The sequence below is a fragment of the Physella acuta genome, unplaced genomic scaffold (genome assembly GCF_028476545.2).
Source record: "Physella acuta isolate Inbredline_101_S28 unplaced genomic scaffold, ASM2847654v3 ptg001875l, whole genome shotgun sequence".
Classification (NCBI taxonomy): domain Eukaryota; kingdom Metazoa; phylum Mollusca; class Gastropoda; family Physidae; genus Physella; species Physella acuta.
In genome coordinates, this window is record NW_026733381.1 from 1 (window position 1) to 17040 (window position 17040).

A 17040-nucleotide genomic window follows, 5' to 3' on the forward strand; every position below is an offset into this window, starting at 1 on the left:
AAAAACGCCGTCTGCAGAGAAACTCGCTCCTTATATACGGTCCTGGGCTCGAGTTCGTTCAATATGGCGGACACCGCCCAACCAAAAGCGGTCGGCGAATGAGCCAGCCAATGAAAAAGCAGCTTGCCGTGTCGACTGGAATGTTGCTGGCTTGTCGGCTAACGGTGTCGTTTTCAAAGTCATTTTTTCACCTATTCTGCTATGCGACCCTTGGATAAAAAATAAAGAGTTTCATTGCCCACACGTGTAGGCATAGAAAAGATCCACGTTTGTCATGTTAAAATATGATATTAGACGTTATTTTCACCGTTTTGTGCGAATAAAACTGAAATATTTCCCTACACCTAATTATGCGAGTACGAGCGAGCTCATTATGCGAGTACGAGAGAATCTCGAACGCTGATTGGTCGAGTACGAACGAAATAATATTCTCGTACTCCGCTCCGTACTCGCAGTGGTTTGTTTACATCGTGAAACGAATAGGTTAGTTAGGCTTCTAATAATTAAATAATCTATGGCGTGTAGTCGTTAAGAATAATTTCTGCTCTCCGATTAAGATCTAGATATCTAGCTCTAACCCTAAAGGGTTTTTCTTTTTTTTTTTTTATATATATATTTTAAAAAGCAATGGATAGGGTGGTGGGTGGGTGAAAGAAAAATATAAAATTTATTCTCTCCTTTCTTCACATTTGAGATAAATAAAACAATATCAACAGCATGCATACACGAATTCAAATAGCAATGTGATGTGTGAGTTGAATTAAAGAGATAAATGAATAGAACCTATCTCCCGCATCCCCCAGAATAATACTAATAGATGTAGTAGTAGTAGTAGTAGTAGAGTGGCAGACATGGGCAGGGGGTGTAGTGGGTGGGTGGGTGGAAACTCGTGAGGTGGGGGACCTTCACTGCTAATCTGAACGTTGTCAGGTGGTCCTAAAAAGGACCTTGGTTGAGGACAGGGGGTGGTGGTTTGGGCTTAAAAGAAACCTCTTAAGCACGCTCACCACGGATACGTCTGGCTAGCTGGATGTCCTTGGGCATGATGGTGACACGCTTGGCGTGGATGGCGCACAGGTTGGTGTCTTCAAACAGACCGACGAGGTAAGCCTCGCTAGCCTCCTGCAGGGCCATGACAGCGGAGCTCTGGAAGCGAAGGTCAGTCTTGAAGTCCTGGGCGATTTCTCTGACCAGGCGCTGGAATGGCAGCTTGCGAATGAGCAGCTCAGTGCTCTTCTGGTAACGACGGATTTCTCTCAGGGCGACGGTTCCAGGCCTGTAACGATGGGGCTTCTTAACACCGCCGGTGGCTGGTGCTGACTTTCTGGCGGCTTTGGTGGCCAGCTGTTTACGTGGGGCTTTGCCTCCAGTAGATTTTCGGGCGGTTTGTTTGGTACGAGCCATCTTTTTTTTTTTGAATGATCTTAACTGACTGTTAAGGAAATGCGGCAGCTCAGCGCTGCTGGCCCTTTTATAACCGTCCGCCAAACCCTTAGCGCAACGAAGCTCTCCCATTGGACGAGTACGAGTTTAACGACGCTGATTGGCCAGTAGCAGCCACACAACGTTGAGACAGCGTCGACATAGCAGATTATTTTTAGACACGGTATCCAGCCGAGCGATCTATTAATAGCAGACAGGGCCGATAACACAAAATATTCTTCGTTCAAATGAAATCCTTGGTTGTGCCGCTTGTCAATGGAATCCGGTGTGTTTGCTTCTGTCGTCTTCAATGAATTATGAATGTGTGTGTGAGTGATTAGAAAAGAACCCAACATAGACTGCCTGAAACAATTTAGATCTAGACCTAGTCTATAGACCTAGGTAGATATTCTGACCCGATTCGACCGCCCGATCGGCGGTATTTACACAGTGTGTAAATAAATGAGGGGGAAGGATTAATAAAAACATATTTGGTTTTAAAAAGAAGAAGATATAAAATAAAAAGGGTAGACTAGCGGTAGGTTAAAGAATAGAATTTTAAAATAACGACCACCCTTATTTGTTGTAGACAGGGGTTAAACGGAGCACATTTAAAGAAAAATAGATTCTATTTTCATTTGTATCTATGAACGAATACCCCTAAAATATGTCCAGTTACTACTATTAATATGACCGCCCCCTCCCTGTTCTGCTCGTGTAAACCAGTGTAAGTATTATACATCTATAATAATGATCTCATACTGCTAGTGATTGACATGTTGATACGTTATTAATAAAGTTTGAAACAAGTAGGGTAGGGTAGGGTAGGGTAGGAAAACTCGATTTTTGTTCATTGACACACAACGAAAGCTAATTGGGTAAACTTTGGTTGTCCTGAAAAGGACAGTAGTAGGCTAGGTGGACAGTGGGCAGCAGGGTGACACTGTTTAGCTCTTGCCACCGGGTGTCTTCTGTGACTTCTTGGGCAGAAGCACGGCCTGGATGTTGGGGAGGACACCACCCTGGGCGATGGTGACACCCGACAAAAGTTTGTTCAACTCTTCGTCGTTACGGATGGCCAGCTGGAGGTGACGAGGAATGATTCTTGTCTTCTTGTTGTCTCTGGCAGCGTTGCCGGCCAACTCGAGCACTTCAGCGGCCAAATACTCGAGGACGGCGGCTAGGTAGACTGGGGCACCAGCACCGACACGCTCAGCATAGTTTCCTTTCCTCAACAGACGATGAATACGTCCGACTGGGAATTGAAGGCCTGCCCTGGAGGAGCGAGACTTGGACTTTCCCTTGACTTTACCGCCTTTACCACGTCCGGACATTGTGAGTTGGTTAGGAGCGAGAAGAAATACAGCGACTAACAGCGATACGGCTGCAGGCGATGAATGAAGACTTAACGGCGAGATCGGCCCTTTTATACGAAACGGCGAGGAAATCCGTTCGTCACCAAGCGAGCGTTCTGATTGGCTGCGCAGCGGCTTGGCGTTCGTACTCGTACTCGTACTCTCCAAATTTCCTCGCCGTTTCATATAAAAGGGCGGCCGGCGGTCGGTTCGCCTCATTTCTGTTCAAGCCATTGAAAAGAAAACAACATGCCACCTAAAGTTTCTTCCAAGGGAGCCAAGAAGGCCGGTAAGGCTAAAGCCGTACGCACCGGTGACAAGAAAAAGAAGAGGAGGAGAAAGGAAAGCTACAGCATCTACATTTACAAAGTCTTGAAGCAGGTGCACCCTGACACTGGCATTTCCTCCAAGGCCATGTCCATCATGAACTCCTTCGTCAACGACATCTTTGAGCGCATTTCAGCTGAAGCCAGCCGTCTTGCCCACTACAACAAGCGCAGCACCATCACCTCCAGGGAGATCCAGACCGCTGTCCGTCTCCTCCTGCCCGGTGAGCTGGCCAAACACGCCGTCAGTGAAGGCACCAAGGCTGTCACCAAGTACACCACCAGCAAATAAACACAACAGCAAACAACCACCTGGCTTGCTTGTTGTGGCTCTACTACTCGGCCCTTTTCAGGGCCTCCACCCATTCCCAATTAGCTCGGTTTGGTTTACATTGAACGAGTTTTCCCTCCCTCCCTCATCCACCCACCCACTCTGTGTAGCTGCCATGTTACAGTTTTTTTTTTTTGTTTAGTCATTCTTTTCTTTAATAAGTAGAGATAGATATACATACATACATAGGCCTACATAGTAATATGCCTATCCCAACAACTGCACACACTATTCTCTTAACACATTTCATGCTAATTCTATCCTTTAAACTAGACATAAAAAGGCCACATACTTATTACTGGGTGGCTCCTTTTTTTTAAAAACACTATTTCATTCTGCATCTCACACAGGGCATCAGCACACCTCTATGCATATCATTTATTGTGTGTTGTTTGGCATAGATCCAAGGGATGAATGGGATTTAATAGTTTTAATTCAGATTATAAGGCTGGCTGTTGTAATAGGAATTATTAGCCAACACTTTGATTCTTATCACCAGTGCTAACTGCCATTTTCATTACAATACATCCATTCTGGTGGGTTGGTTTTTTTCTGTCTTCATTATATATGTTGAACATAACTGTGTGAGTGTGGCTTTTGGTGTTTTTATTATTTTTGTTTTTCTTTCATTAAAGCTACCATGTCAGATTGCTAAGGCATGCATCTGCCACCATTTGTTCACTGATATACTTTTTTCCTACTACCATCATATCATATGATTCTTTTGGTTTTGTCTTTTGCTAGGCCTGGCTTGAAAATGAGTTGGTTACACTTCTGCACAACATACATTCTCTTTAACAAGACAAAACAACAATTAAATACTCTGAACTTTTTTTTTTTATTATCATATATATACTTTTTTTTTTTTCAAAATACAGAAAATAAAAAATAACATGAGCTCAAGTACACAGCTTTCAAGAAGTTCATGGTTTTCTTTGCCAGCCTGCACAATGATTTCAGCACAGATTAAATTTAAACAATCAAAAGGAGGTTGATCTCTTACCGGCTGACGAGAAAGTTTGCGCAGAAGCATCATTTCTTAAGCCCCTGGTCAGTTGGAGTTGTAAAATGATGAGGTTTTCTTAACATTTGCCCTGGGGCATACATTTATGGTCCTGGTACTAGTTCTATACTGACAAGGATTCTTTCAAAGCAACTTGAGCCCAAAGGGAAGTATTTATATGCCTGCAACATAGCTGTGATTAATAAAGAATGAATTTCAATGCAAAAAATAATAATTTGAATCCCTGCAAGCTCCTTTCACATAAACCAGAGAGAAAAAAATGTATGCCAGTCTATAACATATACAATATAAATAAATTAGATTGAATATAAAGATTTTTTTTATTCCTCTCATTAGTTCAACCCTTCTCTTTTTATATAAACACCCAAGGCAGACGCTTGAGTAAATTAATATCCTTCCATATATTATAGAAGCATAAATAAATATGTGTAAAAAGTATTTCATATATGTATATATTTTTTTAAATATATATATATATATATATATATATATATTTTTATATATATATTTATTTATAATGTAAAAATATTGAATATATATACATAGACGAATATTGTATATATGTCTATATATACGTATGTATATATATGCATGTTTTGTGTATATATATATATATATATTTACATGTGTGTCTAAATGTATATTCATTGAATATATATTTGAATGTATATTCAAATATATATATTTGAGTGTAGACGAAAGACGCTCAAGTAAAATAATATCCTTCAGAATATTATAATTATAAGTTTTTTTCTTCTACCCCAGCAAACAGAAGGATATATATATACACACATATATATAATTTATATTTACAAATATATATTATATAAGAATTAATATATATATTCATAATACATATATATATATATATATATATATATATATATATATATATATATATATAAGTATATATATATATATATATATGTATAAATAAATAAGTTATATATATAGATATATTCATATATAATGTATTTATTATGTAAATATATGTATATATCAGTGTGCGTATATAAAGGTATGTATATATGTTCAAATATATTTATTTGTTTGTTCGGATACATATATATCTGTTGTGTGTATTAAATTGCGCTCTTCTGTCAGTTTTTTCATTTGACGACAGTCGGTTAAGGTACTGGCCCCAGCCTAAAGATATTAGTAGAGTCTTCATAATGTGATGCCATGGGCTAGCAAAAAATAAATGAAGAAAAATCACATAGCAGGACAAATTGACATTTTACATGCTTTCAAACTTAAACTGAAATCAGAAAATGATGTGAAATTCATCTTGTGTATATAGAAAAATAAGCATTGTGCCAAAATCCTAATCATTGGTATTAAAAATGACATCAGCTTAATTTAAAAACTGGAAATTGTTTTGCCCTGCCGGATGAGATACCGGTAGCAGACACAGGGTTCCAGGCTGATGAAAGAAAGCGGTATACTTAAAGACAAAAGAATACCCTGTGTTAAAGCGGAACCAGCTAAGATTAAAGCTTAAAGTAAAGGCCTGCCCTGTCGCAGAATGTTAAAGTGGCCGGTGAAAGATCCCCGCGCCAGGCTAAAAGCAAGCTGTACACTTATTACTTAACGAGGGCTTCTTCAGGTCTTGTCTGTAGGACAATTCAGTCACAATAACAGGCAGACCAGGCCAGCCCTGGATATAAGCTAATTCATTTTATGCGCTGCTTCGACAGTCAATGAATATGGAGCTGCGGTCAGACTTTCAAACAAACCGCCTGAGTATTTAAAATGGGAAACAATATTTATTAATATTATCACCAACTAGATCTAGATTATATAGGCTACAAGGAAACCCAGAACCAGACTGGAAAGAAGTAAATTTACTCCCACTAATGATGACTTATCACTAATACTAATAATTAAAAAAAATGTTTAAAAAAATTAATTGCTCAAACCTAATAATCATTACAATCAAGCATCAAGTCTGATAGCCAACATTGGACCTAAAATCTAGATCTATTAGTTTTTACTGAACTAAATCTTATGTTATTTACTAATAATTACTAATGCATTTAATTATTAATACCTAGGCTACTCATTCCTACAGAATCTAGAAATTCTAGATCTAGACTCTAGAGAAATACTGGCGTCCCAGGCCAACCTAACCTTTTAAGCAACATCCTTAATTAGCATTTAATTAACCATGGATCGCCTGCCTTTTTTTTTTCACCGTGAAATTATTATTGTAATTTTTGAAACAGTATTTTGAATAGATCTACCCTCCTGTTTATATTATTTTAGTTAAGCTAGAGCGTTAGATCTAGAATTCTAGATCGTCGCCTAGTTGCGTGTTTTAAAATGAAGCCAGAATATTAATAGACTGAAAATAAATGTGCCAGTTGTCGTGGGAAAAGGTTAAAAGAATAATTAATAAATGAAAAGCATTGAACTATTTCTCAAACATTAAATTAGTAGACTTGTAGGCGGCTAGATCTAGATCTATGTGATGAGTTGGATTAAAATTGAATGAATTCGTGCAGAATGTTTCGGAAGGAGTGAGTGAGCGGGAGACCCAAAAAAGTTAAAGTATCGCCTTTCCGATAGATCATTTCACATGAAAGCGATAGTTAAAGGACAGGTCGGATGCAGGGGGCACCTGGTTTTCTGATTTTAGTCAAGGAAAATGGGGAAAATGTATTTATTTTGTATTTTACAACGCGCGATGCTCGAAAATTAGTAGCTCAGGGAAGTCTACCGGTGGTTACCGCCTCAGGTTAAAAATAGCGACCAATGGCTGTAGAGGGAAAAAAAGGCACATAGTATTCGATATTAAAACAATGTTTCGCTTTTGTGGAGATTTAGGGCGTTTTTTATTATTGAAATAATATGAGGAAAGCAGTGAAATCATTATTGTAGCCAGAAAAGGACGAATAACTGCTGATTTCGTTTGAGTATATTTATAAGCCCCAATTTTCTCACACAGATGTCTACGGCCATACCACGTTGAAAATACCGGTTCTCGTCCGATCACCGCAGTCAAGCAACGTCGGGCGTGGTTAGTACTTAGATGGGTGACCGCTTGGGAACACCACGTGTTGTAGACTTTTTTTCATCTTTTGTCTTTTATTTTTTGCCCCACTGGACACCTATTCTTACCACCTGCACTCTTTCCTAAGTTCACCACATACCTGTGAACACTTTTGTAATATCGAAATATTTTTTGTTTGTTTCTTTTGTGCCTTCACGGTAGGCTACCTCGATCCTACCCACCCATGGAAACAAACCCCTTAAAAACCAACAAAGGAAAGATGACCACTCTGCCCAAATTAAATAAATAAACTAAGTAGGCTACAACCTAATAATTAGAAGTAACTCAGTAAGTTAAATAAGGGGTAGGTATGGAAAACATTCGTGTAGGGGTTACAACCACTCGAGCTAATTCGGAAACGTATGGGTGGCCCTAATAAGGGCCGGATGGGTAGAACAAATGGGTGGTCCTGGGTTGAGTTTAACCGCCGAAGCCGTACAGGGTGCGACCTTGACGTTTCAGAGCATAGACGACATCCATAGCAGTGACGGTCTTCCTCTTGGCGTGCTCAGTGTAGGTGACGGCATCACGGATGACATTTTCAAGGAACACCTTGAGGACACCTCTGGTTTCTTCGTAGATCAGACCAGAGATACGTTTGACACCACCTCTGCGAGCAAGACGACGGATGGCTGGCTTGGTGATACCTTGGATGTTATCACGCAACACCTTCCTGTGACGCTTGGCGCCTCCTTTGCCGAGTCCCTTACCACCTTTGCCTCGGCCAGACATATTGAATTTTTCTTCTTTGTTGATGAAGGAGTGTTCGAAAAACGCCGTCTGCAGAGAAACTCGCTCCTTATATACGGTCCTGGGCTCGAGTTCGTTCAATATGGCGGACACCGCCCAACCAAAAGCGGTCGGCGAATGAGCCAGCCAATGAAAAAGCAGCTTGCCGTGTCGACTGGAATGTTGCTGGCTTGTCGGCTAACGGTGTCGTTTTCAAAGTCATTTTTTCACCTATTCTGCTATGCGACCCTTGGATAAAAAATAAAGAGTTTCATTGCCCACACGTGTAGGCATAGAAAAGATCCACGTTTGTCATGTTAAAATATGATATTAGACGTTATTTTCACCGTTTTGTGCGAATAAAACTGAAATATTTCCCTACACCTAATTATGCGAGTACGAGCGAGCTCATTATGCGAGTACGAGAGAATCTCGAACGCTGATTGGTCGAGTACGAACGAAATAATATTCTCGTACTCCGCTCCGTACTCGCAGTGGTTTGTTTACATCGTGAAACGAATAGGTTAGTTAGGCTTCTAATAATTAAATAATCTATGGCGTGTAGTCGTTAAGAATAATTTCTGCTCTCCGATTAAGATCTAGATATCTAGCTCTAACCCTAAAGGGTTTTTCTTTTTTTTTTTTTATATATATATTTTAAAAAGCAATGGATAGGGTGGTGGGTGGGTGAAAGAAAAATATAAAATTTATTCTCTCCTTTCTTCACATTTGAGATAAATAAAACAATATCAACAGCATGCATACACGAATTCAAATAGCAATGTGATGTGTGAGTTGAATTAAAGAGATAAATGAATAGAACCTATCTCCCGCATCCCCCAGAATAATACTAATAGATGTAGTAGTAGTAGTAGTAGTAGAGTGGCAGACATGGGCAGGGGGTGTGTAGTGGGTGGGTGGGTGGAAACTCGTGAGGTGGGGGACCTTCACTGCTAATCTGAACGTTGTCAGGTGGTCCTAAAAAGGACCTTGGTTGAGGACAGGGGGTGGTGGTTTGGGCTTAAAAGAAACCTCTTAAGCACGCTCACCACGGATACGTCTGGCTAGCTGGATGTCCTTGGGCATGATGGTGACACGCTTGGCGTGGATGGCGCACAGGTTGGTGTCTTCAAACAGACCGACGAGGTAAGCCTCGCTAGCCTCCTGCAGGGCCATGACAGCGGAGCTCTGGAAGCGAAGGTCAGTCTTGAAGTCCTGGGCGATTTCTCTGACCAGGCGCTGGAATGGCAGCTTGCGAATGAGCAGCTCAGTGCTCTTCTGGTAACGACGGATTTCTCTCAGGGCGACGGTTCCAGGCCTGTAACGATGGGGCTTCTTAACACCGCCGGTGGCTGGTGCTGACTTTCTGGCGGCTTTGGTGGCCAGCTGTTTACGTGGGGCTTTGCCTCCAGTAGATTTTCGGGCGGTTTGTTTGGTACGAGCCATCTTTTTTTTTTTGAATGATCTTAACTGACTGTTAAGGAAATGCGGCAGCTCAGCGCTGCTGGCCCTTTTATAACCGTCCGCCAAACCCTTAGCGCAACGAAGCTCTCCCATTGGACGAGTACGAGTTTAACGACGCTGATTGGCCAGTAGCAGCCACACAACGTTGAGACAGCGTCGACATAGCAGATTATTTTTAGACACGGTATCCAGCCGAGCGATCTATTAATAGCAGACAGGGCCGATAACACAAAATATTCTTCGTTCAAATGAAATCCTTGGTTGTGCCGCTTGTCAATGGAATCCGGTGTGTTTGCTTCTGTCGTCTTCAATGAATTATGAATGTGTGTGTGAGTGATTAGAAAAGAACCCAACATAGACTGCCTGAAACAATTTAGATCTAGACCTAGTCTATAGACCTAGGTAGATATTCTGACCCGATTCGACCGCCCGATCGGCGGTATTTACACAGTGTGTAAATAAATGAGGGGGAAGGATTAATAAAAACATATTTGGTTTTAAAAAGAAGAAGATATAAAATAAAAAGGGTAGACTAGCGGTAGGTTAAAGAATAGAATTTTAAAATAACGACCACCCTTATTTGTTGTAGACAGGGGTTAAACGGAGCACATTTAAAGAAAAATAGATTCTATTTTCATTTGTATCTATGAACGAATACCCCTAAAATATGTCCAGTTACTACTATTAATATGACCGCCCCCTCCCTGTTCTGCTCGTGTAAACCAGTGTAAGTATTATACATCTATAATAATGATCTCATACTGCTAGTGATTGACATGTTGATACGTTATTAATAAAGTTTGAAACAAGTAGGGTAGGGTAGGGTAGGGTAGGAAAACTCGATTTTTGTTCATTGACACACAACGAAAGCTAATTGGGTAAACTTTGGTTGTCCTGAAAAGGACAGTAGTAGGCTAGGTGGACAGTGGGCAGCAGGGTGACACTGTTTAGCTCTTGCCACCGGGTGTCTTCTGTGACTTCTTGGGCAGAAGCACGGCCTGGATGTTGGGGAGGACACCACCCTGGGCGATGGTGACACCCGACAAAAGTTTGTTCAACTCTTCGTCGTTACGGATGGCCAGCTGGAGGTGACGAGGAATGATTCTTGTCTTCTTGTTGTCTCTGGCAGCGTTGCCGGCCAACTCGAGCACTTCAGCGGCCAAATACTCGAGGACGGCGGCTAGGTAGACTGGGGCACCAGCACCGACACGCTCAGCATAGTTTCCTTTCCTCAACAGACGATGAATACGTCCGACTGGGAATTGAAGGCCTGCCCTGGAGGAGCGAGACTTGGACTTTCCCTTGACTTTACCGCCTTTACCACGTCCGGACATTGTGAGTTGGTTAGGAGCGAGAAGAAATACAGCGACTAACAGCGATACGGCTGCAGGCGATGAATGAAGACTTAACGGCGAGATCGGCCCTTTTATACGAAACGGCGAGGAAATCCGTTCGTCACCAAGCGAGCGTTCTGATTGGCTGCGCAGCGGCTTGGCGTTCGTACTCGTACTCGTACTCTCCAAATTTCCTCGCCGTTTCATATAAAAGGGCGGCCGGCGGTCGGTTCGCCTCATTTCTGTTCAAGCCATTGAAAAGAAAACAACATGCCACCTAAAGTTTCTTCCAAGGGAGCCAAGAAGGCCGGTAAGGCTAAAGCCGTACGCACCGGTGACAAGAAAAAGAAGAGGAGGAGAAAGGAAAGCTACAGCATCTACATTTACAAAGTCTTGAAGCAGGTGCACCCTGACACTGGCATTTCCTCCAAGGCCATGTCCATCATGAACTCCTTCGTCAACGACATCTTTGAGCGCATTTCAGCTGAAGCCAGCCGTCTTGCCCACTACAACAAGCGCAGCACCATCACCTCCAGGGAGATCCAGACCGCTGTCCGTCTCCTCCTGCCCGGTGAGCTGGCCAAACACGCCGTCAGTGAAGGCACCAAGGCTGTCACCAAGTACACCACCAGCAAATAAACACAACAGCAAACAACCACCTGGCTTGCTTGTTGTGGCTCTACTACTCGGCCCTTTTCAGGGCCTCCACCCATTCCCAATTAGCTCGGTTTGGTTTACATTGAACGAGTTTTCCCTCCCTCCCTCATCCACCCACCCACTCTGTGTAGCTGCCATGTTACAGTTTTTTTTTTTTGTTTAGTCATTCTTTTCTTTAATAAGTAGAGATAGATATACATACATACATAGGCCTACATAGTAATATGCCTATCCCAACAACTGCACACACTATTCTCTTAACACATTTCATGCTAATTCTATCCTTTAAACTAGACATAAAAAGGCCACATACTTATTACTGGGTGGCTCCTTTTTTTTAAAAACACTATTTCATTCTGCATCTCACACAGGGCATCAGCACACCTCTATGCATATCATTTATTGTGTGTTGTTTGGCATAGATCCAAGGGATGAATGGGATTTAATAGTTTTAATTCAGATTATAAGGCTGGCTGTTGTAATAGGAATTATTAGCCAACACTTTGATTCTTATCACCAGTGCTAACTGCCATTTTCATTACAATACATCCATTCTGGTGGGTTGGTTTTTTTCTGTCTTCATTATATATGTTGAACATAACTGTGTGAGTGTGGCTTTTGGTGTTTTTATTATTTTTGTTTTTCTTTCATTAAAGCTACCATGTCAGATTGCTAAGGCATGCATCTGCCACCATTTGTTCACTGATATACTTTTTTCCTACTACCATCATATCATATGATTCTTTTGGTTTTGTCTTTTGCTAGGCCTGGCTTGAAAATGAGTTGGTTACACTTCTGCACAACATACATTCTCTTTAACAAGACAAAACAACAATTAAATACTCTGAACTTTTTTTTTTTATTATCATATATATACTTTTTTTTTTTTCAAAATACAGAAAATAAAAAATAACATGAGCTCAAGTACACAGCTTTCAAGAAGTTCATGGTTTTCTTTGCCAGCCTGCACAATGATTTCAGCACAGATTAAATTTAAACAATCAAAAGGAGGTTGATCTCTTACCGGCTGACGAGAAAGTTTGCGCAGAAGCATCATTTCTTAAGCCCCTGGTCAGTTGGAGTTGTAAAATGATGAGGTTTTCTTAACATTTGCCCTGGGGCATACATTTATGGTCCTGGTACTAGTTCTATACTGACAAGGATTCTTTCAAAGCAACTTGAGCCCAAAGGGAAGTATTTATATGCCTGCAACATAGCTGTGATTAATAAAGAATGAATTTCAATGCAAAAAATAATAATTTGAATCCCTGCAAGCTCCTTTCACATAAACCAGAGAGAAAAAAATGTATGCCAGTCTATAACATATACAATATAAATAAATTAGATTGAATATAAAGATTTTTTTTATTCCTCTCATTAGTTCAACCCTTCTCTTTTTATATAAACACCCAAGGCAGACGCTTGAGTAAATTAATATCCTTCCATATATTATAGAAGCATAAATAAATATGTGTAAAAAGTATTTCATATATGTATATATTTTTTTAAATATATATATATATATATATATATATATATTTTTATATATATATTTATTTATAATGTAAAAATATTGAATATATATACATAGACGAATATTGTATATATGTCTATATATACGTATGTATATATATGCATGTTTTGTGTATATATATATATATATATTTACATGTGTGTCTAAATGTATATTCATTGAATATATATTTGAATGTATATTCAAATATATATATTTGAGTGTAGACGAAAGACGCTCAAGTAAAATAATATCCTTCAGAATATTATAATTATAAGTTTTTTTCTTCTACCCCAGCAAACAGAAGGATATATATATACACACATATATATAATTTATATTTACAAATATATATTATATAAGAATTAATATATATATTCATAATACATATATATATATATATATATATATATATATATATATATATATATATATAAGTATATATATATATATATATATGTATAAATAAATAAGTTATATATATAGATATATTCATATATAATGTATTTATTATGTAAATATATGTATATATCAGTGTGCGTATATAAAGGTATGTATATATGTTCAAATATATTTATTTGTTTGTTCGGATACATATATATCTGTTGTGTGTATTAAATTGCGCTCTTCTGTCAGTTTTTTCATTTGACGACAGTCGGTTAAGGTACTGGCCCCAGCCTAAAGATATTAGTAGAGTCTTCATAATGTGATGCCATGGGCTAGCAAAAAATAAATGAAGAAAAATCACATAGCAGGACAAATTGACATTTTACATGCTTTCAAACTTAAACTGAAATCAGAAAATGATGTGAAATTCATCTTGTGTATATAGAAAAATAAGCATTGTGCCAAAATCCTAATCATTGGTATTAAAAATGACATCAGCTTAATTTAAAAACTGGAAATTGTTTTGCCCTGCCGGATGAGATACCGGTAGCAGACACAGGGTTCCAGGCTGATGAAAGAAAGCGGTATACTTAAAGACAAAAGAATACCCTGTGTTAAAGCGGAACCAGCTAAGATTAAAGCTTAAAGTAAAGGCCTGCCCTGTCGCAGAATGTTAAAGTGGCCGGTGAAAGATCCCCGCGCCAGGCTAAAAGCAAGCTGTACACTTATTACTTAACGAGGGCTTCTTCAGGTCTTGTCTGTAGGACAATTCAGTCACAATAACAGGCAGACCAGGCCAGCCCTGGATATAAGCTAATTCATTTTATGCGCTGCTTCGACAGTCAATGAATATGGAGCTGCGGTCAGACTTTCAAACAAACCGCCTGAGTATTTAAAATGGGAAACAATATTTATTAATATTATCACCAACTAGATCTAGATTATATAGGCTACAAGGAAACCCAGAACCAGACTGGAAAGAAGTAAATTTACTCCCACTAATGATGACTTATCACTAATACTAATAATTAAAAAAAATGTTTAAAAAAATTAATTGCTCAAACCTAATAATCATTACAATCAAGCATCAAGTCTGATAGCCAACATTGGACCTAAAATCTAGATCTATTAGTTTTTACTGAACTAAATCTTATGTTATTTACTAATAATTACTAATGCATTTAATTATTAATACCTAGGCTACTCATTCCTACAGAATCTAGAAATTCTAGATCTAGACTCTAGAGAAATACTGGCGTCCCAGGCCAACCTAACCTTTTAAGCAACATCCTTAATTAGCATTTAATTAACCATGGATCGCCTGCCTTTTTTTTTTCACCGTGAAATTATTATTGTAATTTTTGAAACAGTATTTTGAATAGATCTACCCTCCTGTTTATATTATTTTAGTTAAGCTAGAGCGTTAGATCTAGAATTCTAGATCGTCGCCTAGTTGCGTGTTTTAAAATGAAGCCAGAATATTAATAGACTGAAAATAAATGTGCCAGTTGTCGTGGGAAAAGGTTAAAAGAATAATTAATAAATGAAAAGCATTGAACTATTTCTCAAACATTAAATTAGTAGACTTGTAGGCGGCTAGATCTAGATCTATGTGATGAGTTGGATTAAAATTGAATGAATTCGTGCAGAATGTTTCGGAAGGAGTGAGTGAGCGGGAGACCCAAAAAAGTTAAAGTATCGCCTTTCCGATAGATCATTTCACATGAAAGCGATAGTTAAAGGACAGGTCGGATGCAGGGGGCACCTGGTTTTCTGATTTTAGTCAAGGAAAATGGGGAAAATGTATTTATTTTGTATTTTACAACGCGCGATGCTCGAAAATTAGTAGCTCAGGGAAGTCTACCGGTGGTTACCGCCTCAGGTTAAAAATAGCGACCAATGGCTGTAGAGGGAAAAAAAGGCACATAGTATTCGATATTAAAACAATGTTTCGCTTTTGTGGAGATTTAGGGCGTTTTTTATTATTGAAATAATATGAGGAAAGCAGTGAAATCATTATTGTAGCCAGAAAAGGACGAATAACTGCTGATTTCGTTTGAGTATATTTATAAGCCCCAATTTTCTCACACAGATGTCTACGGCCATACCACGTTGAAAATACCGGTTCTCGTCCGATCACCGCAGTCAAGCAACGTCGGGCGTGGTTAGTACTTAGATGGGTGACCGCTTGGGAACACCACGTGTTGTAGACTTTTTTTCATCTTTTGTCTTTTATTTTTTGCCCCACTGGACACCTATTCTTACCACCTGCACTCTTTCCTAAGTTCACCACATACCTGTGAACACTTTTGTAATATCGAAATATTTTTTGTTTGTTTCTTTTGTGCCTTCACGGTAGGCTACCTCGATCCTACCCACCCATGGAAACAAACCCCTTAAAAACCAACAAAGGAAAGATGACCACTCTGCCCAAATTAAATAAATAAACTAAGTAGGCTACAACCTAATAATTAGAAGTAACTCAGTAAGTTAAATAAGGGGTAGGTATGGAAAACATTCGTGTAGGGGTTACAACCACTCGAGCTAATTCGGAAACGTATGGGTGGCCCTAATAAGGGCCGGATGGGTAGAACAAATGGGTGGTCCTGGGTTGAGTTTAACCGCCGAAGCCGTACAGGGTGCGACCTTGACGTTTCAGAGCATAGACGACATCCATAGCAGTGACGGTCTTCCTCTTGGCGTGCTCAGTGTAGGTGACGGCATCACGGATGACATTTTCAAGGAACACCTTGAGGACACCTCTGGTTTCTTCGTAGATCAGACCAGAGATACGTTTGACACCACCTCTGCGAGCAAGACGACGGATGGCTGGCTTGGTGATACCTTGGATGTTATCACGCAACACCTTCCTGTGACGCTTGGCGCCTCCTTTGCCGAGTCCCTTACCACCTTTGCCTCGGCCAGACATATTGAATTTTTCTTCTTTGTTGATGAAGGAGTGTTCGAAAAACGCCGTCTGCAGAGAAACTCGCTCCTTATATACGGTCCTGGGCTCGAGTTCGTTCAATATGGCGGACACCGCCCAACCAAAAGCGGTCGGCGAATGAGCCAGCCAATGAAAAAGCAGCTTGCCGTGTCGACTGGAATGTTGCTGGCTTGTCGGCTAACGGTGTCGTTTTCAAAGTCATTTTTTCACCTATTCTGCTATGCGACCCTTGGATAAAAAATAAAGAGTTTCATTGCCCACACGTGTAGGCATAGAAAAGATCCACGTTTGTCATGTTAAAATATGATATTAGACGTTATTTTCACCGTTTTGTGCGAATAAAACTGAAATATTTCCCTACACCTAATTATGCGAGTACGAGCGAGCTCATTATGCGAGTACGAGAGAATCTCGAACGCTGATTGGTCGAGTACGAACGAAATAATATTCTCGTACTCCGCTCCGTACTCGCAGTGGTTTGTTTACATCGTGAAACGAA

The 17040-nt window shown here is 39.7% G+C and overlaps 2 non-coding genes across 2 annotated transcripts; both read left to right on the plus strand.

Annotated features, from left to right (window-relative positions):
- The first annotated feature begins 7407 nt into the window (after nucleotides 1–7407).
- LOC131931009 (5S ribosomal RNA) lies at nucleotides 7408–7526 on the plus strand. The gene has a single exon (XR_009384211.1). It is a non-coding gene; the product is annotated as a 5S ribosomal RNA (ribosomal RNA).
- An 8162-nt stretch (nucleotides 7527–15688) lies between these two features.
- Nucleotides 15689–15807, plus strand: LOC131931010 (5S ribosomal RNA). The gene has a single exon (XR_009384212.1). It is a non-coding gene; the product is annotated as a 5S ribosomal RNA (ribosomal RNA).
- Nucleotides 15808–17040: the final 1233 nt, after the last annotated feature.